This window comes from Panulirus ornatus, chromosome 68 (genome assembly GCF_036320965.1).
Source record: "Panulirus ornatus isolate Po-2019 chromosome 68, ASM3632096v1, whole genome shotgun sequence".
Taxonomy (NCBI): Eukaryota; Metazoa; Arthropoda; class Malacostraca; order Decapoda; family Palinuridae; genus Panulirus; species Panulirus ornatus.
Genome location: NC_092291.1, coordinates 11,178,568 through 11,200,765, shown reverse-complemented (window position 1 = coordinate 11,200,765; position 22,198 = coordinate 11,178,568). Strand labels below are relative to the sequence as shown.

The following is a 22,198-nucleotide window of genomic DNA, read 5'->3' as shown; positions in this document are numbered from 1 at the left end:
GGCTGGACCTGAAGCCGACGGTTGGCTGGACCTGAAGCCGACGGTTGGCTGGACCTGAAGCCGACGGTTGGCTGGACCTGAAGCCGACGGTTGGCTGGACCTGAAGCCGACGGTTGGCTGGACCTGAAGCCGACGGTTGGCTGGACCTGAAGCCGACGGTTGGCTGGACCTGAAGCCGACGGTTGGCTGGACCTGAAGCCGACGGTTGGCTGGACCTGAAGCCGACGGTTGGCTGGACCTGAAGCCGACGGTTGGCTGGACCTGAAGCCGACGGTTGGCTGGACCTGAAGCCGACGGTTGGCTGGACCTGAAGCCGACGGTTGGCTGGACCTGAAGCCGACGGTTGGCTGGACCTGAAGCCGACGGTTGGCTGGACCTGAAGCCGACGGTTGGCTGGACCTGAAGCCGACGGTTGGCTGGACCTGAAGCCGACGGTTGGCTGGACCTGAAGCCGACGGTTGGCTGGACCTGAAGCCGACGGTTGGCTGGACCTGAAGCCGACGGTTGGCTGGACCTGAAGCCGACGGTTGGCTGGACCTGAAGCCGACGGTTGGCTGGACCTGAAGCCGACGGTTGGCTGGACCTGAAGCCGACGGTTGGCTGGACCTGAAGCCGACGGTTGGCTGGACCTGAAGCCGACGGTTGGCTGGACCTGAAGCCGACGGTTGGCTGGACCTGAAGCCGACGGTTGGCTGGACCTGAAGCCGACGGTTGGCTGGACCTGAAGCCGACGGTTGGCTGGACCTGAAGCCGACGGTTGGCTGGACCTGAAGCCGACGGTTGGCTGGACCTGAAGCCGACGGTTGGCTGGACCTGAAGCCGACGGTTGGCTGGACCTGAAGCCGACGGTTGGCTGGACCTGAAGCCGACGGTTGGCTGGACCTGAAGCCGACGGTTGGCTGGACCTGAAGCCGACGGTTGGCTGGACCTGAAGCCGACGGTTGGCTGGACCTGAAGCCGACGGTTGGCTGGACCTGAAGCCGACGGTTGGCTGGACCTGAAGCCGACGGTTGGCTGGACCTGAAGCCGACGGTTGGCTGGACCTGAAGCCGACGGTTGGCTGGACCTGAAGCCGACGGTTGGCTGGACCTGAAGCCGACGGTTGGCTGGACCTGAAGCCGACGGTTGGCTGGACCTGAAGCCGACGGTTGGCTGGACCTGAAGCCGACGGTTGGCTGGACCTGAAGCCGACGGTTGGCTGGACCTGAAGCCGACGGTTGGCTGGACCTGAAGCCGACGGTTGGCTGGACCTGAAGCCGACGGTTGGCTGGACCTGAAGCCGACGGTTGGCTGGACCTGAAGCCGACGGTTGGCTGGACCTGAAGCCGACGGTTGGCTGGACCTGAAGCCGACGGTTGGCTGGACCTGAAGCCGACGGTTGGCTGGACCTGAAGCCGACGGTTGGCTGGACCTGAAGCCGACGGTTGGCTGGACCTGAAGCCGACGGTTGGCTGGACCTGAAGCCGACGGTTGGCTGGACCTGAAGCCGACGGTTGGCTGGACCTGAAGCCGACGGTTGGCTGGACCTGAAGCCGACGGTTGGCTGGACCTGAAGCCGACGGTTGGCTGGACCTGAAGCCGACGGTTGGCTGGACCTGAAGCCGACGGTTGGCTGGACCTGAAGCCGACGGTTGGCTGGACCTGAAGCCGACGGTTGGCTGGACCTGAAGCCGACGGTTGGCTGGACCTGAAGCCGACGGTTGGCTGGACCTGAAGCCGACGGTTGGCTGGACCTGAAGCCGACGGTTGGCTGGACCTGAAGCCGACGGTTGGCTGGACCTGAAGCCGACGGTTGGCTGGACCTGAAGCCGACGGTTGGCTGGACCTGAAGCCGACGGTTGGCTGGACCTGAAGCCGACGGTTGGCTGGACCTGAAGCCGACGGTTGGCTGGACCTGAAGCCGACGGTTGGCTGGACCTGAAGCCGACGGTTGGCTGGACCTGAAGCCGACGGTTGGCTGGACCTGAAGCCGACGGTTGGCTGGACCTGAAGCCGACGGTTGGCTGGACCTGAAGCCGACGGTTGGCTGGACCTGAAGCCGACGGTTGGCTGGACCTGAAGCCGACGGTTGGCTGGACCTGAAGCCGACGGTTGGCTGGACCTGAAGCCGACGGTTGGCTGGACCTGAAGCCGACGGTTGGCTGGACCTGAAGCCGACGGTTGGCTGGACCTGAAGCCGACGGTTGGCTGGACCTGAAGCCGACGGTTGGCTGGACCTGAAGCCGACGGTTGGCTGGACCTGAAGCCGACGGTTGGCTGGACCTGAAGCCGACGGTTGGCTGGACCTGAAGCCGACGGTTGGCTGGACCTGAAGCCGACGGTTGGCTGGACCTGAAGCCGACGGTTGGCTGGACCTGAAGCCGACGGTTGGCTGGACCTGAAGCCGACGGTTGGCTGGACCTGAAGCCGACGGTTGGCTGGACCTGAAGCCGACGGTTGGCTGGACCTGAAGCCGACGGTTGGCTGGACCTGAAGCCGACGGTTGGCTGGACCTGAAGCCGACGGTTGGCTGGACCTGAAGCCGACGGTTGGCTGGACCTGAAGCCGACGGTTGGCTGGACCTGAAGCCGACGGTTGGCTGGACCTGAAGCCGACGGTTGGCTGGACCTGAAGCCGACGGTTGGCTGGACCTGAAGCCGACGGTTGGCTGGACCTGAAGCCGACGGTTGGCTGGACCTGAAGCCGACGGTTGGCTGGACCTGAAGCCGACGGTTGGCTGGACCTGAAGCCGACGGTTGGCTGGACCTGAAGCCGACGGTTGGCTGGACCTGAAGCCGACGGTTGGCTGGACCTGAAGCCGACGGTTGGCTGGACCTGAAGCCGACGGTTGGCTGGACCTGAAGCCGACGGTTGGCTGGACCTGAAGCCGACGGTTGGCTGGACCTGAAGCCGACGGTTGGCTGGACCTGAAGCCGACGGTTGGCTGGACCTGAAGCCGACGGTTGGCTGGACCTGAAGCCGACGGTTGGCTGGACCTGAAGCCGACGGTTGGCTGGACCTGAAGCCGACGGTTGGCTGGACCTGAAGCCGACGGTTGGCTGGACCTGAAGCCGACGGTTGGCTGGACCTGAAGCCGACGGTTGGCTGGACCTGAAGCCGACGGTTGGCTGGACCTGAAGCCGACGGTTGGCTGGACCTGAAGCCGACGGTTGGCTGGACCTGAAGCCGACGGTTGGCTGGACCTGAAGCCGACGGTTGGCTGGACCTGAAGCCGACGGTTGGCTGGACCTGAAGCCGACGGTTGGCTGGACCTGAAGCCGACGGTTGGCTGGACCTGAAGCCGACGGTTGGCTGGACCTGAAGCCGACGGTTGGCTGGACCTGAAGCCGACGGTTGGCTGGACCTGAAGCCGACGGTTGGCTGGACCTGAAGCCGACGGTTGGCTGGACCTGAAGCCGACGGTTGGCTGGACCTGAAGCCGACGGTTGGCTGGACCTGAAGCCGACGGTTGGCTGGACCTGAAGCCGACGGTTGGCTGGACCTGAAGCCGACGGTTGGCTGGACCTGAAGCCGACGGTTGGCTGGACCTGAAGCCGACGGTTGGCTGGACCTGAAGCCGACGGTTGGCTGGACCTGAAGCCGACGGTTGGCTGGACCTGAAGCCGACGGTTGGCTGGACCTGAAGCCGACGGTTGGCTGGACCTGAAGCCGACGGTTGGCTGGACCTGAAGCCGACGGTTGGCTGGACCTGAAGCCGACGGTTGGCTGGACCTGAAGCCGACGGTTGGCTGGACCTGAAGCCGACGGTTGGCTGGACCTGAAGCCGACGGTTGGCTGGACCTGAAGCCGACGGTTGGCTGGACCTGAAGCCGACGGTTGGCTGGACCTGAAGCCGACGGTTGGCTGGACCTGAAGCCGACGGTTGGCTGGACCTGAAGCCGACGGTTGGCTGGACCTGAAGCCGACGGTTGGCTGGACCTGAAGCCGACGGTTGGCTGGACCTGAAGCCGACGGTTGGCTGGACCTGAAGCCGACGGTTGGCTGGACCTGAAGCCGACGGTTGGCTGGACCTGAAGCCGACGGTTGGCTGGACCTGAAGCCGACGGTTGGCTGGACCTGAAGCCGACGGTTGGCTGGACCTGAAGCCGACGGTTGGCTGGACCTGAAGCCGACGGTTGGCTGGACCTGAAGCCGACGGTTGGCTGGACCTGAAGCCGACGGTTGGCTGGACCTGAAGCCGACGGTTGGCTGGACCTGAAGCCGACGGTTGGCTGGACCTGAAGCCGACGGTTGGCTGGACCTGAAGCCGACGGTTGGCTGGACCTGAAGCCGACGGTTGGCTGGACCTGAAGCCGACGGTTGGCTGGACCTGAAGCCGACGGTTGGCTGGACCTGAAGCCGACGGTTGGCTGGACCTGAAGCCGACGGTTGGCTGGACCTGAAGCCGACGGTTGGCTGGACCTGAAGCCGACGGTTGGCTGGACCTGAAGCCGACGGTTGGCTGGACCTGAAGCCGACGGTTGGCTGGACCTGAAGCCGACGGTTGGCTGGACCTGAAGCCGACGGTTGGCTGGACCTGAAGCCGACGGTTGGCTGGACCTGAAGCCGACGGTTGGCTGGACCTGAAGCCGACGGTTGGCTGGACCTGAAGCCGACGGTTGGCTGGACCTGAAGCCGACGGTTGGCTGGACCTGAAGCCGACGGTTGGCTGGACCTGAAGCCGACGGTTGGCTGGACCTGAAGCCGACGGTTGGCTGGACCTGAAGCCGACGGTTGGCTGGACCTGAAGCCGACGGTTGGCTGGACCTGAAGCCGACGGTTGGCTGGACCTGAAGCCGACGGTTGGCTGGACCTGAAGCCGACGGTTGGCTGGACCTGAAGCCGACGGTTGGCTGGACCTGAAGCCGACGGTTGGCTGGACCTGAAGCCGACGGTTGGCTGGACCTGAAGCCGACGGTTGGCTGGACCTGAAGCCGACGGTTGGCTGGACCTGAAGCCGACGGTTGGCTGGACCTGAAGCCGACGGTTGGCTGGACCTGAAGCCGACGGTTGGCTGGACCTGAAGCCGACGGTTGGCTGGACCTGAAGCCGACGGTTGGCTGGACCTGAAGCCGACGGTTGGCTGGACCTGAAGCCGACGGTTGGCTGGACCTGAAGCCGACGGTTGGCTGGACCTGAAGCCGACGGTTGGCTGGACCTGAAGCCGACGGTTGGCTGGACCTGAAGCCGACGGTTGGCTGGACCTGAAGCCGACGGTTGGCTGGACCTGAAGCCGACGGTTGGCTGGACCTGAAGCCGACGGTTGGCTGGACCTGAAGCCGACGGTTGGCTGGACCTGAAGCCGACGGTTGGCTGGACCTGAAGCCGACGGTTGGCTGGACCTGAAGCCGACGGTTGGCTGGACCTGAAGCCGACGGTTGGCTGGACCTGAAGCCGACGGTTGGCTGGACCTGAAGCCGACGGTTGGCTGGACCTGAAGCCGACGGTTGGCTGGACCTGAAGCCGACGGTTGGCTGGACCTGAAGCCGACGGTTGGCTGGACCTGAAGCCGACGGTTGGCTGGACCTGAAGCCGACGGTTGGCTGGACCTGAAGCCGACGGTTGGCTGGACCTGAAGCCGACGGTTGGCTGGACCTGAAGCCGACGGTTGGCTGGACCTGAAGCCGACGGTTGGCTGGACCTGAAGCCGACGGTTGGCTGGACCTGAAGCCGACGGTTGGCTGGACCTGAAGCCGACGGTTGGCTGGACCTGAAGCCGACGGTTGGCTGGACCTGAAGCCGACGGTTGGCTGGACCTGAAGCCGACGGTTGGCTGGACCTGAAGCCGACGGTTGGCTGGACCTGAAGCCGACGGTTGGCTGGACCTGAAGCCGACGGTTGGCTGGACCTGAAGCCGACGGTTGGCTGGACCTGAAGCCGACGGTTGGCTGGACCTGAAGCCGACGGTTGGCTGGACCTGAAGCCGACGGTTGGCTGGACCTGAAGCCGACGGTTGGCTGGACCTGAAGCCGACGGTTGGCTGGACCTGAAGCCGACGGTTGGCTGGACCTGAAGCCGACGGTTGGCTGGACCTGAAGCCGACGGTTGGCTGGACCTGAAGCCGACGGTTGGCTGGACCTGAAGCCGACGGTTGGCTGGACCTGAAGCCGACGGTTGGCTGGACCTGAAGCCGACGGTTGGCTGGACCTGAAGCCGACGGTTGGCTGGACCTGAAGCCGACGGTTGGCTGGACCTGAAGCCGACGGTTGGCTGGACCTGAAGCCGACGGTTGGCTGGACCTGAAGCCGACGGTTGGCTGGACCTGAAGCCGACGGTTGGCTGGACCTGAAGCCGACGGTTGGCTGGACCTGAAGCCGACGGTTGGCTGGACCTGAAGCCGACGGTTGGCTGGACCTGAAGCCGACGGTTGGCTGGACCTGAAGCCGACGGTTGGCTGGACCTGAAGCCGACGGTTGGCTGGACCTGAAGCCGACGGTTGGCTGGACCTGAAGCCGACGGTTGGCTGGACCTGAAGCCGACGGTTGGCTGGACCTGAAGCCGACGGTTGGCTGGACCTGAAGCCGACGGTTGGCTGGACCTGAAGCCGACGGTTGGCTGGACCTGAAGCCGACGGTTGGCTGGACCTGAAGCCGACGGTTGGCTGGACCTGAAGCCGACGGTTGGCTGGACCTGAAGCCGACGGTTGGCTGGACCTGAAGCCGACGGTTGGCTGGACCTGAAGCCGACGGTTGGCTGGACCTGAAGCCGACGGTTGGCTGGACCTGAAGCCGACGGTTGGCTGGACCTGAAGCCGACGGTTGGCTGGACCTGAAGCCGACGGTTGGCTGGACCTGAAGCCGACGGTTGGCTGGACCTGAAGCCGACGGTTGGCTGGACCTGAAGCCGACGGTTGGCTGGACCTGAAGCCGACGGTTGGCTGGACCTGAAGCCGACGGTTGGCTGGACCTGAAGCCGACGGTTGGCTGGACCTGAAGCCGACGGTTGGCTGGACCTGAAGCCGACGGTTGGCTGGACCTGAAGCCGACGGTTGGCTGGACCTGAAGCCGACGGTTGGCTGGACCTGAAGCCGACGGTTGGCTGGACCTGAAGCCGACGGTTGGCTGGACCTGAAGCCGACGGTTGGCTGGACCTGAAGCCGACGGTTGGCTGGACCTGAAGCCGACGGTTGGCTGGACCTGAAGCCGACGGTTGGCTGGACCTGAAGCCGACGGTTGGCTGGACCTGAAGCCGACGGTTGGCTGGACCTGAAGCCGACGGTTGGCTGGACCTGAAGCCGACGGTTGGCTGGACCTGAAGCCGACGGTTGGCTGGACCTGAAGCCGACGGTTGGCTGGACCTGAAGCCGACGGTTGGCTGGACCTGAAGCCGACGGTTGGCTGGACCTGAAGCCGACGGTTGGCTGGACCTGAAGCCGACGGTTGGCTGGACCTGAAGCCGACGGTTGGCTGGACCTGAAGCCGACGGTTGGCTGGACCTGAAGCCGACGGTTGGCTGGACCTGAAGCCGACGGTTGGCTGGACCTGAAGCCGACGGTTGGCTGGACCTGAAGCCGACGGTTGGCTGGACCTGAAGCCGACGGTTGGCTGGACCTGAAGCCGACGGTTGGCTGGACCTGAAGCCGACGGTTGGCTGGACCTGAAGCCGACGGTTGGCTGGACCTGAAGCCGACGGTTGGCTGGACCTGAAGCCGACGGTTGGCTGGACCTGAAGCCGACGGTTGGCTGGACCTGAAGCCGACGGTTGGCTGGACCTGAAGCCGACGGTTGGCTGGAACTTAAGCCGACGGTTGCCTGGGCCTGAAGCCGACGGTTGGCTGGACCTGAAGCCGACGGTTGGCTGGACCTGAAGCCGACGGTTGGCTGGACCTGAAGCCGACGGTTGGCTGGACCTGAAGCCGACGGTTGGCTGGACCTGAAGCCGACGGTTGGCTGGACCTGAAGCCGACGGTTGGCTGGACCTGAAGCCGACGGTTGGCTGGACCTGAAGCCGACGGTTGGCTGGACCTGAAGCCGACGGTTGGCTGGACCTGAAGCCGACGGTTGGCTGGACCTGAAGCCGACGGTTGGCTGGACCTGAAGCCGACGGTTGGCTGGACCTGAAGCCGACGGTTGGCTGGACCTGAAGCCGACGGTTGGCTGGACCTGAAGCCGACGGTTGGCTGGACCTGAAGCCGACGGTTGGCTGGACCTGAAGCCGACGGTTGGCTGGACCTGAAGCCGACGGTTGGCTGGACCTGAAGCCGACGGTTGGCTGGACCTGAAGCCGACGGTTGGCTGGACCTGAAGCCGACGGTTGGCTGGACCTGAAGCCGACGGTTGGCTGGACCTGAAGCCGACGGTTGGCTGGACCTGAAGCCGACGGTTGGCTGGACCTGAAGCCGACGGTTGGCTGGACCTGAAGCCGACGGTTGGCTGGACCTGAAGCCGACGGTTGGCTGGACCTGAAGCCGACGGTTGGCTGGACCTGAAGCCGACGGTTGGCTGGACCTGAAGCCGACGGTTGGCTGGACCTGAAGCCGACGGTTGGCTGGGCCTGAAGCCGACGGTTGGCTGGACCTGAAGCCGACGGTTGGCTGGACCTGAAGCCGACGGTTGGCTGGACCTGAAGCCGACGGTTGGCTGGACTGAAGCCGACGGGCCGCCTCTACTGGTGCAGTGCTATACCTGTACAGTCGTCATGTACTGGAGGAAGCGTTGACGTCTGGATGTACGTTGGTGTCTGTGATATTCGGAGGGACGGTGACGCGTGACACGCAACACATTCCTCCACGTTATCTACTTCCTCATTTCCTGGAGCTTGAGTGCGGTGACCGTGACCTGGCTCGACCTCACGTGCGCAGCACAGTGGCCATCGTCCACCTGGAGGGAGAGTTTAGCCAGGATAGGTCGACTGCAGCGCCTGCAACGTGCCTGCCGCTCAGTGAACTCTCGCCGAGCGGCGGGAACCTGTACGTTGATTTGGGCCAGCCGTAGGCCAAGCACCTCCTCAACCACCACGGAACGAGTTACGTCAACAGTCAGAGGCGAAGGACGGGGCAAACCCGGCCGGGAATGATATCGTTCGTGTGCTGGTTGTGGCGCGACCCCAAATATCTGAGGGAAGGAGGGCGTGCCGCAACGGGAAACTTGCCGACCCGGTTACCTGGGCTAAATCACTACGTGTCCCTGGGTAGGTTGGTGGTCACTGTCAACATCCGGAGGGTGGGACAGGAAGCAGCAAAGTACACACTTGCCAGAGATGGTCAAGTGCTGGCAACGAGGGATTTCAATCATAGAGAGAGAGAGACGGGTGGAAATTTGGATGCTCATGGTAAAAGAGAGCCATGGAGGCACAAACTATTAATCTACGGGATATAACCTTCCACACCAACACGTCTATGAACTTTCTGGAACGAGAGGGAGTGATCCATCATTACTAGGGCTGATCTTCACACACGGGGTAGCGAAGATATGAAGGGTAGTCACTCATACAAGGTAGTTCATGGTCCCGCCGAAATGTCGCTGTATTTGCCGAGGATGTGGACCCTTGATATGCCACTAGATATATTACTGAAGATGTTGCTGTAGAAAGCGAAGTGCCATGGGAGTGGAAGAGGGAGACATGCCATGCCCATCTATAAGAAAGGAGATAGGGAAGAGGCGCGGAGCCAGAAACAGGTCTCACTGACGGGCGTTTTCATTGTTTTGGGGGAAATGAAATGAATAAACTCGTGCGGAGGAGAAATTACCTGAGTGAAAGACAACACCTGTGTTAGGGAAAGGAGGTCAAATGTGACGAAAGTGTCAGGTTTCTATTAGAAAGCTAACTCAATATTGGACAAAATAGAAGGCTAAGTGGACTGTTCCTATCTGGAGTCTCAGCAGGAATGTGGCACTGTATCCTGAGGTACAGGAAGAGCTAGTGGTCGTTTACCCAGCATGAAACCTAGCAGTCAGCTTGACGGTGTAGGTACAAATCGATACACACAGACCCCTACAAGGTCCGAGCGAGGTGCTCTGGTCTTAGTACGACGTAGAAGATAGCGAACAGTCCCTCGAAAGGTGCAGGGACTGAACACCCTTAGGTCGTAACGTGACATTAGAAAAAAAATTGTTAGAGAAGATGTACGGAAGTACCTCTATAGTATACGAATGGGGGAAGAATGGAATAGATTCAGTGATAAGACAGGAAAGACGGACGGCATACATATGTTTAGAAAGCTGTATGAAAGGGATGGTCTTAGAGATGGGTCCCCGTGAGTGTAAAACTCCCTATACAGTACAAGTAAGAAATTGCACACATATACACACACACACACACACACACACACACACACACACCACTCACTCACCGCCTACATTGTGAAACTTGCAATTCTGTGGCATACATCTTGGAGTGGGAGGTGGGAGTGTCCGGAGTGAGTCCGTGAGGGTGGAGCACCCGTGAGAGGAGGAGCTAGTGTGTCACATGTTGTACCTGACTCGCGGGACAGAGGCAGGTGGAGCCCGTGAGGAGAGACACGGGTCGGTCGGTGAACTGTGAGTTTATCAGGATGCCTCCGGGCCTGATGATGGCCGCCATTCCAGGCTCCGGTGACACAACAACCAGAACCTGTCGCCGCAGTAACGGGAGTGACCATATAAATCGTGAAGATAAACCACTGAGGTCAACATTCCTTCATCAACAGTAACAGGGAGGAGGGGGGAGGGAGGGAGGGAGGGAAGGAACCGTAATATACCTGAGGTAAACAATTCAAGCAGAAATTTCCATAAAAACAAGATTTGAGAACTCGAAGACTTGCGTGGAAAAAACAAGTCTTTTACGTCCTCTCGAGGGTGGTCGAGGTGGTCACCACCTGACTGCAGGCTGACTGATACGTTCAGGTTGAAGGTGGTTCTATTCAAGGTCCTCTCTCTCTCTCTCTCTCTCTCTCTCTCTCTCTCTCTCTCTCTCTCTCTCTCTCTCTCTCTCTCTCTCTCTCTCTCTCTCTCTCTCTCTCTCTCTATCTATCTATCTATCTATCTATCTATCTAATCTATCTATCTCTGTACTGTGTGTGTGTGTGTGTGTGTGTGTGTGTGTGTGTGTGTGTGTGTGTGTGTGTGTGTGTCTGTGTGCATGTGTTTCGGGCACCGTTGTCCTCCTCTCGACAGATAGTTTACTAGCTTTACAGAGGGCTGGTTCGTGAGAACAGTCCGTTGTGGAGGTGCTTGGCCCAGGGCTGGCCCACATCAACGTGCAGGTTCCCGGGGGCTCGGCGAGACAGTTCACTGAGCGGCAGGCACGTTGTATCCTCATGGTGGATGATGACCGCTGTGCTGCACACGAAGGGTCGAGCCAGGTCACGGGGCAATGTACTCAAGCCACAGGGAATGAGGGAGTTGATAACGCATGGAGGAGTGTGTTGCGTACTACGCGTCAACCCCCCCGGCCCTCCCTATCCACCCCCTGCCCGGAGTAACACAGACGCCAACATACATCCAGACGCCACTGCTTTCTTCTCTGCCAGGAGGCGGTAACACGAGAATCCGGAGCGCTTTCGTGTATTATCCGCTCTTCAGGGGACTAGTTAAAGAGTGAGGAAAATAGATACAACAAAGGATATGTATATATAGAACAGGAGGACAATGGGGTTATGTAACCTTATTAGAGAGGGGTGAGGTTGACACAAGGGTCTGCGTGACCCACCCTATACCTGACCTTGACCTGACATCTCACTGATGACCTCACTCAGGTAAAACTGGACTCAAGTTTGACTCACACAAGACAACACAAACTCACGAACAGTTGATAAGACTTTTTTTTTATAATTAGTTCGACGATATATGGATCTAATTTGTACATACCTTGACTGCTATTAATTAACATCATGGTGTTTAATTATGCTGGGGTATATCATATTTCGTTCCTCTCTGTCCTTACGCTTGAAATACCTTGTTATTTTTCCCCCAGTCAAATGAGAGATTATTTTTACGTAAAATTTGTTGTATCCTCTGCAAGGAATTTGATGACTGCAACCAGTGACCCCGAAAGGAGAATTCTTGTTCAGTATACCTTTAACACGGCAACTGTTTTTGAATACAAAACGTACATTACATATTCCCAGTCATGGACTGATATTTGACGAAGGTTGATCGTAACCTCAAACTAATAACCTTCTTTTTTGTCGAGTTTTCTGTTTTAGGTTCGTTCCTATAAGAGGTCTTCTTTGCAGCTCTGAGAGATTTTTCAATAAACCACATAGGGAGCTGTGATTTAAGGCCAGTAGTGTAAACAGTGATATCTATCCAGATATTCAGGGTCACGTATGTGTGAAGCTCTTCAGAATATCAATGCCAAAACAGACCCTTTAGTCCTGTCATGGTGTGCAGAATAATAATGATAATGTACATATGAACTATTATTGACAGGTTTCCTTCAAAAAAAAAAGAAAAAAGAAACGAGCACTGAATTTAAACTTTCTGTTAACACTTGTGGATCCCACAACCTAGAATAGACAATGAACAATCTTACTCTAACAGTAAATTCTATGGAGAGGACACGATCATTAGATACGGAGAGGACACGATCATTAGATACGGAGAGGACACGATCATCAAATATGGAGAGGACACGATCATCAAATATGGAGAGGACACGATCATTAGATACGGAGAGGACACGATCATCAAATACGGAGAGGACCCGATCATTAGATACGGAGAGGACACGATCATTAGATACGGAGAGGACACGATCATCAAATATGGAGAGGACACGATCATCAAATATGGAGAGGACACGATCATTAGATACGGAGAGGACACGATCATTACATAGATGAGGATGGTTATGCCATGCTTCGTCACGTGGCAAGAGGCACAACAAATTATTATCATCATCATCCACACACCGAAACCATGAAGATGTTTCAGGCAAGATATATTTTGGTAATACCGGTTAAAAACAACAACAACAAAAACAACCCCATGTTATGCTCTTTGGTCAGGTGACAATGCATTACATAACTGTCTGGTAACGCACGACCCTGGACTAGGTCTGGTAACATACGACCCTGGTCTAGGTCTGGTAACACACGACCATGGACTGGGTCTGGTAACACTAGGTCTGGTAACATACGACCCTGTTCTAGGTCTCGTAACATTAGGTCTGGTAACACACGACCCGGGTCTAGGTCTGGTAACACACGACCCTGGTCTAGGTCTGGTAACACACGACCCCAGTCATGGGTAAAGCGTTATGATGTGGAGGCCTACGGAGGCATCTGGAGCCTGGAGGGGACGTTACAGGGTAAAACCCAGAAGACCCATCAAAGCCTTGTGAGAACCGAGCCGCAGGGACCTTCCAGAGTGATGTGTGGGTGAGAGGCGGGGGTCCTTGTGGTGATGCACGGGCCTCCCTCACCTGCAGTACCAGACATACGGTTCGTGATGGACGCCGAGAATCTTCATGACCTCTCGCTGTGTACTGCTATGGACGGTACACCAGTCTTATGAAGGATCTAAACTCAGTATTTGGTGCCGAGAGACACTACAGGCGGCTCTCAAACATTTCTGACCTGACGCCTGTCATTATATTACAGGTCAGGGGTTGTCAAGCATTTCTGACCTGACACCTGTCATTATATTACAGGTCAGGGGTTGTCAAGCATTTCTGACCTGACTCCAGTCATTATATTCCAGGTCAGGCGTTGAATGCCTCGCGGGGGTTGTGTTGATCCCGTCCCGTGAGGCTCTGCTCCACAGCAACGGTAAACCCGACGCGAAGGTCGATAATTGCAGCGCTCGTGTTGGGGTTATGGGGCGGGTGGCTCACCGGGGCAGTGAACAAGGGACGCACCAAGGTGACAGGCGGCTCCTTCAGGGCAAAGGTAGCAATGCGGGCAAACTGCGCAACTGCCTTTCGCAGATTTCTGGGTAGCCTTACGTACGTAATTATAATATATATATATATATATATATATATATATATATATATATATATATATATATATATATATATATATATATATATATATATATATATGTGTGTGTGTGTGTGTGTGTGTGTAATCTTTTTCCCTTGCTTTCACAAGTATGATTCTATGGTAAGGTTTGCGTTCGAACGCCCAGTTAAAAAAAAAAAAACAATAACCTGTCGGGCATCTGGTTCTGGAGAAAGTCGGGTGCTGCAGCTGGCCCCACTACCTGTTCTGTTTGGGTCAGTGGGCCACGCTAGGTCAGTGGCTCTACACAGGACCAGGAAGGCGGCAGCAGAAGAGCTTCGCCCTCTCTAACCCCCCACCAGGATTCCTCAGGATCAAGGGCAGCGAGGCAGGCAGAGGGTATCTTGTCCTCACCAGCTGGCTCCCAGAGCCACATTAATCAGCTGGAGAAATATGATCAATCGGTATGATTAGGTGACTAACAGACAGCTGTTGGTGAAGGCGGCAATCGATCAAATGATCCATTGGGTTACGAGTCACTATTAAGCAGAAATGACGTAAATTCCTTCATAACTCGGTGAGGGTAACCAACAGCTTCTTGTTTGTAAATACCAACGTTCTTGTTGATATGATGTCAAGCAGCAGACATCAACTGGTGTGGCCGAGCTGCAGCATTCCCACCAGTCAAACAGCGTGTCATACACTCGCTGCGTCGATACGCACACCAACCTGTCACATACGCATCTCGGCTGCTGGCGTTCATATACAACGCGTTATCAGTCCTGATGGTCACACCAATACCTATTGCCAAGACCTAACGAGATGCAAGATCCATCCCTGAACGATAACAGACCTTGCAGCATGTGCAATCAAGGAACATACTATACCTACGGCTGCCTCCACTGGACGCCCGGAACTCCTAACCCGTGAAATATGGGACTAGTCCCTCACACTGGCCCTCACGTTGGGGTATTGTAGGCTCAGTGGATCCTGGCACAACAATACGGATCTCGTTGCCACTGAGGAAATATACCCGGGAAGAACAGCTCCTGGTCACACACGAGTGTGTCCACTGACAAATTAACGAGTCAAGGCATATCGTTCGTCGGCTGCCGGCTACAGACCCAGTGCGCCCGTGTGATCTGACGGAACAACGAGTTATCGTTCCTCACGGAGTTCCACATAATCTGGGAGCCATGAGACTCAAGAGTCCGCCATCATGAGTGGTGGCAACATACTCTGTCACTCCACTCCCGATGATCATAACCACTATCACCAGTTTCCTTTCAGAGTCAGTCAGCAGCTGTGGAGTGAGAGGTGCACATCGCGTGATGCTCGACCAAGAAGAGCATTATCATCTCCCCATGTACTAATCCTGTTATGGTTGGGGTTGTTCCACGCCTTGTTACATCAGAAACTTCATCGTACGGGGTCGTGGGAAGGTGACGTTATCAACAGGTTGTCGCGTTACACCGGTGTCACAGATGGCGACTCTTGTGACACCAGTGCTGACACCGCTGGTGCTGGGGAGGAAAGGCGTGGCCGTCCCTGGCCGCTGGCAGTAGGAAAGACGGACGTTAGATGACTTATTCTCGGTTGGTGACGAGTGTGGACGGGCGGCTCACATCATGCATGCAGGACACATGCGGGTGATGTCCAAGAGGGAAAGCTAGTGATGTGGCAGAGGAGGAACAGTCCGAGGTAGACCAAGAGTGGAATGAAATCGTCGGAACAGTTACTAGTAGGGCCGGGAGGGGCACAGCTGGGGAGTTCTGAGGGGGCTTTAGTTTAAAGTTAGGCGCTGTAGTATAAAGGAAAAATCAGGACAATTACGGATGGGATGGAGGGGTGTTATTCTGTAGCGGGAGAACAGGAAGAGAAGCGGGTGCTGAGAGGAAATGGGGGCGGGGGGACACATTACTGCATAACAGGATACGTCAAATAGTTACGGCCGGGTAACGAGGGACGTCACTGTGCTGCGGGAATGGTGAGGCGACCGGGTAGCGTCGACCTGGGTAGGAAGACATGATGAGGGAGGCTCCAAGGAGCCGTAGGACGCAAGTCTGGCTGGTGCGAGGTAAGCATTGCAGCCAAGGACAGGAAGAAGACGCAGCCATGCCACACCATCGTACTGGGGGATGATGGCGCAAACGTGATATACTTGAGACAGTTGGAGGTCCCGTGGCTTCTGGAGGAGGACGAATGTGGAAACAATGACTGAATGAAAGTGTGAGAGTGAAAGATAATGATCTTCAAGGGGAGACGGGGGAGCTGTGATCTGGGCAAGACATGACACACACACGGTGTAGTTATACATGTATGTATGAATACATGTATGAATGATGGTGAATAAGAGGAAAGGTACACTGGCGGACTGGTGACACCATATATCTAGCAATTGTTTTCTATGGTTGCCAAGATGGCATGGGATACTGCATGTTCTATTTATGGTCATCTATTATACACTATAGATGCACATCCCAGCCTAAGCCAGTTACCCATTAATCGACCAACCCCGATGGGAGGATAAACAGCTGGGTTGGCTGCGAGCTGACTCCCCTTTCCAAGATTCGATACCAGGCGGGCCCCATGCGTGCTTCATGGTCAGCAACGGTAAACTCTCCACCATGGAAGTTCACATTATAGGACGGGTCAGGGGAGCAGGAGAGCACTGCAAAGGAATTATTCAAACAGCAACAGGCCTGGGCTGCCAAGAGGTCAGTACAACCCGCCTCCTCCAGCAGTAAAGGGTCTTCGTGTACTCAGGATGGTATGTATACCCAGAGTGTGATCAGCTGGAGTAAGCCACCAGCTGGTAACCATGGCAAGGCATGATCTCTAATCCGGACAGTTCTTCGGTGCGGCAGGGTCGTGGCTGGAAGCTGTAATACCTGCGGAGGACCTCGTCGTGATGCAAGGACTAAGACGCGGTCCAGCGAGTTGTGGCTGAGGTGTGTGTGTGTGTCTGTGTGTGGTTCCTGAGGTCGGTCACTGAAGCGATCTCGTGCTGTCAGCAGGGGAGTGAGGGAGTCCCATGTGTTCATCCTGCTCCTCCTACTTTTTCCCGGGTCCGGTGACTCACGACTCCAGAACCTGCCTCACAGGTCGGTGCTCTGGCCCATCATGATTCCAGAAATGTATCACAAAATTCTTTTGACCGTCGTGACCCATACCACGACACGCGTCTCCACTGAGGTCACGGGGGTCACACCCAGGTCAGGAGGGAGCCATTCCCAGAGGTGCGTTCTGGCTCGGATCGCCAGGTGCCGGCGTCACCTGCCTGCCGGGGACGACAGCTTGGGGGCGGCCGGGAGGAGGTCTTTTGGCGAGCCATTTCCATCATAATACCCGGGAGGCGATGAGTCGCTCGTCAACAACAATGGTCGGCTTGCGGCACCAGAGTTGCCGTCATTATCATGATAAATACCGCAGCGTCTCGCACCTGTGGCGAGGGAGGCCATCGCCCAAGTTACCGTCACGAGGATATGTATATAGAACAGGTCGAGAGAGCCTCACACTCTCATGTGTAATGAGACGTTGGGGATGACAGAGAACGGCGCTACATGTCAGAGGCAGTACGGAGCTTTCACACCAGAATGACAACGACCACAAACATGTGTTTCTTTCGATCTAACAACGTGTGATGACGTCCTCGCACACCTCCACCCTGTCCTCGAGAGGCGGGGACGTCAGCATCCAACACAAGCTGGAGCGACAACCCCGAGACGAACACCTCTCCCACAATACAACACATCATTTATCCCTGCTTCCTTCCACCTCAAGGGTTGTTATCCTGTGCCTCGGGCAAGCCTCCACACCTCACCACTGTATGAAGAACACCATACATCAATCATCCAAAAAGTCGCCTCCCATCCCTCATGAAAAAAAAAAAAAAAGAAAGGGACAATTTTATTCAGTGAAAGGAATTAAAACCCGGCGGGTCTATAAATATATCGGTCAGTGCCCGGGCGAGGTGGGTGAGTGAGTGCCTGGCTTGCTGGCTGGGCGGGTTATCAGCAGCGGGAATACGGACGGGCTGAGCTGCCTCCCTGGTGGTGGAGGGTGTCCTCTGCTCTGGCCGGGAGAGCCAAGCTTCCCACAGCCTAAATTGGATATTGTGCGTCCTGATGACGGTGTGGGAGCCGCCCTGCCTCGCCGCCCCATCCGTATATATAAACGTTAATTCTATTCACTAAGCTCAAGATTCTAACTCCCGGGAAGTGGACGCTGAGGTCGGCCTTGGGGAGATGATATTTATTTATATATATTAATTTATACATGACTTTTCACTCCATTAACCCACTGAAAGTTTTTCGTGATATTCCGGGAAATATTTTACGGGATTAAGAGGCCGTATTCTTAGGTACATTTCCGTACCTGAAAATGGATTTCCAGTAACGATCAAAGTCTGTGCTCTCTCACCTGTCTGTAACACCTGTACACACACACACACACACACACACACACACACACACACACACACAATCACACACATATATAATAATATATATATATATATATATATATATATATATATATATATATATATATATATATATATATATATATATATATATATGCTTGTATGTGTGTGTGTGTGTGTGTGTGTGTGTGTGGCTACCCACGCGTCTGTGCCTCTAATAAAGAGCGAACTCACAGCTGAAGACGGACATATGATGTGAGGTAGCTAAACCAGCTCCACGGATTGAAACGCAGGTAAGGGGAAAGTAGTATACGGCAACTGTCCTATTGAGACTGCCACAACTGACTGTATCATTACACAGTGTGTCTTTATGCTGGCCAAGCAAAGGGTAGTGTATATGTTGATTTTACATATATATATATATATATATATATATATATATATATATATATATATATATATATATATATATATATATATATATATATATATATATATCTTACGTTGTACAGGTCTCTGATGTTGTTATGATCTGTTTTCTATATTCTTTAACCTCAGTCCCTTCAGTTACCCCAGCCCTCAGGTAATGTATTAGTTTGTGGTCGCAATAACCCTGGAGAAACTCAAGTGGGTCGTCAATGGGGGGGAGCCACTACTTCACAAGTCTTATGCACATCTGGCGTTCAAGATAAATTCATCGTAGTGTTAACGTCTCTCTCCTTCCCAAGCAAAGACAAAGCTCACGGGCTCGGCAACATGTCCAATAACATCAACAAATACCCCCAAAATACCAACATGCTGTTCCTCCCCTGGATATATCTCTCCTGAGACTGAACAACTTGTCCTTAAAGACAAGAAAGAAAATTATGGTCAGGATCAGTACGGCCCCATAATGAAACAGATGAAGAAAGAGGATGAAATAAATAATGAGTTCTACTGACTGTTTGGTCGTGTTCGTGTGTTCATATCCGTCAGGAAAAGTGTGTGGCATGTGCCAGTCCTCTTCTCGGTAAGGCTGCTGGGTTCTCCTTCGTCACTGGAGGTCGACAGAACTTGTAATTGTTGGAGATACGTTCCATTGTCTCTCTCCTGCAGGTAACCATAACTGATATGATGGTACTGTAAGGCACAGTGTGTCCCTCGCATGTGTCATGCACCAATAATCCTGAATATGTATTTTCCTTTTCTGAATGACAAACCAAGTAGATATCCGGCGTGGCTCAGGCAGCGCTGCCTCACCTCCATGACATCCTGTGTGCAGGAGCGGCCGCTTGCAGACGCCACCACACAACCCTGGCCCTTCCGGAGTCCCTCACCACCATAGCCTCAACCTCTGGGGCTCCTCTGTCTACCTAACCTAACCATCACCTCCCTCCATGGAGCAATCGTGTCCCTCCAGCGGTGATGTTTGGAACTCCTCCTGGTCGTGATGAAGTCAGCCCTCACCAAATGTTCACTCTGGTCTCACCCAACATTACCACATTCCAAGTCCCTTGTGTCGCATAACTCGTGATACATCCACCGTCGAGTGACAGTCCAACGTTGGTGACTACTGATCACCACCAACCACCACAAACACCACCACCAGTACCAGCCTCGCTATCATCATCCCCCACTGCCTCCCTCATTTCCCCCCCAACAGAAGGAGCCTCCACACGCCCACCTCGCTCACACAGAGCCTACAGCTGACCCAGGAATGGCCCGGGGTGCACCCTATTCTGCCTCCCCGCCAGCGACACCTGCTCAGCTTCCGATAGCCAAGTTGAAGGCTTACCCACCTCCCCACCCAGCTGTGCTGGTCGTCCCTCACATCCCCCTGCTCCACACCACTATTGATTACACTCTCATCATTTGTGGGATTATATTCCACTGATGATCAAGCAGTTGTTGATCTCGCCTAAAGTTACTGGTACCGGCTGAGAGTCAATAGATTACCCAGTGACTCAGTAATATGACACCGTATTAAGTCAGCTGCAGGGGGATGAAAGTGCGCAGCAGAAAGAAGGTCGCGCAGCCTAGCCATGACGTCTCGGGTCTGTTTACTTGAGATCTCTGGGCTTCAGACCACTGTCCGTGGACACCCGACACTCGTACTGTATCATCAACACATGGATTACGGGGCTTCCAAACCCCAGACACGATCTCGTGAAACACAACCCTGGGCTTCCGATCTCGACCTTGAGCATCACCAGTGACAGTAAACTAAATTCTCTGCCACACAAAGCGTATCAACCCTTTAATGTTATCACAAATTAAAAAAAAAAAGAATATAAAGAACAGACAAAAAAATGACGGGGTGACTGCATATTTGTCATCCCTAGCAATGCGTGTCAAACATTTTTCTAACAATTACTTTCACACACCACCAGTGTTCCCAAAGGTCAGCTTCTGACGTCCGTCAATACAACAATACGGCCCCGCCACCATACCGGGAGCTATGGTAATACCGTATGACGTATCCATCCATTGTGTCAACTCACACGGGCGAACGTACGGCTTCCACAGCCTCTATGGCAAATCTATATCAACCCCTCAAGCAGGACGTGACCTTTGAAGTGACCCTTAAGGGTGTGTGGGATAACACCTCTTCTTCCCCGTCGTCGTCCTCTTCGCCAAGCTGGGCGAGCCTTGCTCACCTCTGGGTAATATGGTAACCTACAGATGTAATGGACGAATGATTATCAAGTATAAACCTCAGGCTGCAGCCAGACACTGAGACCCACTACCTACTCCAATTCACCACACAGAGGGCACTACACACTATCTGAGGTACAAAACTTCTAGTGTTTAAAGATGAGCAAAAACAATAAATGGGACATGATGGATGATCTAACCCAGCCAGAGTCTGTCAAAGTAGGTTCAAGATCTGAACATCTGTCTGTCAGTCTTTGGTCACAGCAGACGCACCTGTCACTTTTCCTTTCGATCATCACACAGGCGTATGTAAGAGAGGGGCCGTTGTTCCCCTCAGGTCCCAGTTGGACGACCAGGAGCTGGTCGTCAGAGGCACTGACCTGGCACCCTGCCACGCCATGACATCTGTGATCTTCGTTAACCTTACAGGGACCTTTACCCGCCCCCATCCCCTCTTCCCTCCGCAGCACGGGCCATCTCGGGCGATGGTATAAACATTCCAACCCCAATTTCCTCGTGTAATAAACCATCACGCAGTGTCGACCGTGTCTCTCTCCGGCCATCACGGTCTCGTGCTGAACCTGTCCAGAAAGAGAGTGCCACCCTTTGGAAACGACGGTACGACCCAGGGGCCATTTGACCTGACCTTTACAGAGAGGTTGGAGGCCCGGATGTTTGGATCGTTGTGCTCAAAGGTCGAAGCGCGGTGATGTGGCGCTTAAGAGGCTACCGAGCTGAGGAAGGTCCAGCTGTCCCTAGCCTGACACTGGGCGTAGGACGCGGCGAGGGTGGAGTTACCACCAATTGCGCTACTTGAGTTACTTGGGAGGTCACGCTAGCGGGCGCAAGATGGAGAGAGGGAAGGGAGAGAGGGAGGTAGCAGGTCCTCCGCTGTGTGGTGGGAAAGACAAGCGGGACGTGAGTGGTGAAAGGAACGGGAAGCAAGTTGTGTTAAGGAAGGTGTCGCTGTGTGACGGAAGGTGTCGCTGGGTGACGGAAGGTGTCGTTTTGTTACGGTAGGTGTCGTTGTGTGACGGAAGGTGTCGGTGTGTTGAGGAAGGTGTCGCTGGGTGACGGAAGCCCGTCTTTAGCTTCAGAATGTACGGTCATTATGTCGTGTATATCTTGGGCGTCGTCACCACCATTGTACCAACGCTAAGAAGAAGAAAAAAATAATAATATGCTCATCAGACCATCGAATGGCAACCTACCCGAGGTACGACTTCATCACTGACCATCGTCTTTCGTTTCATCCGTGAAGGTGTTTTGTGCCTGTGTGCTTGACCAGGGGGGATCCC

General features: G+C 55.4%; 1 protein-coding gene across 1 annotated transcript in view; it reads right to left on the bottom strand.

Annotated features, from left to right (window-relative positions):
- Window positions 1-22,198, bottom strand: part of Nep2 (Neprilysin 2) — a 174,017-nt gene that overhangs the window by 107,374 nt on the left and 44,445 nt on the right. The window lies entirely within an intron of this gene.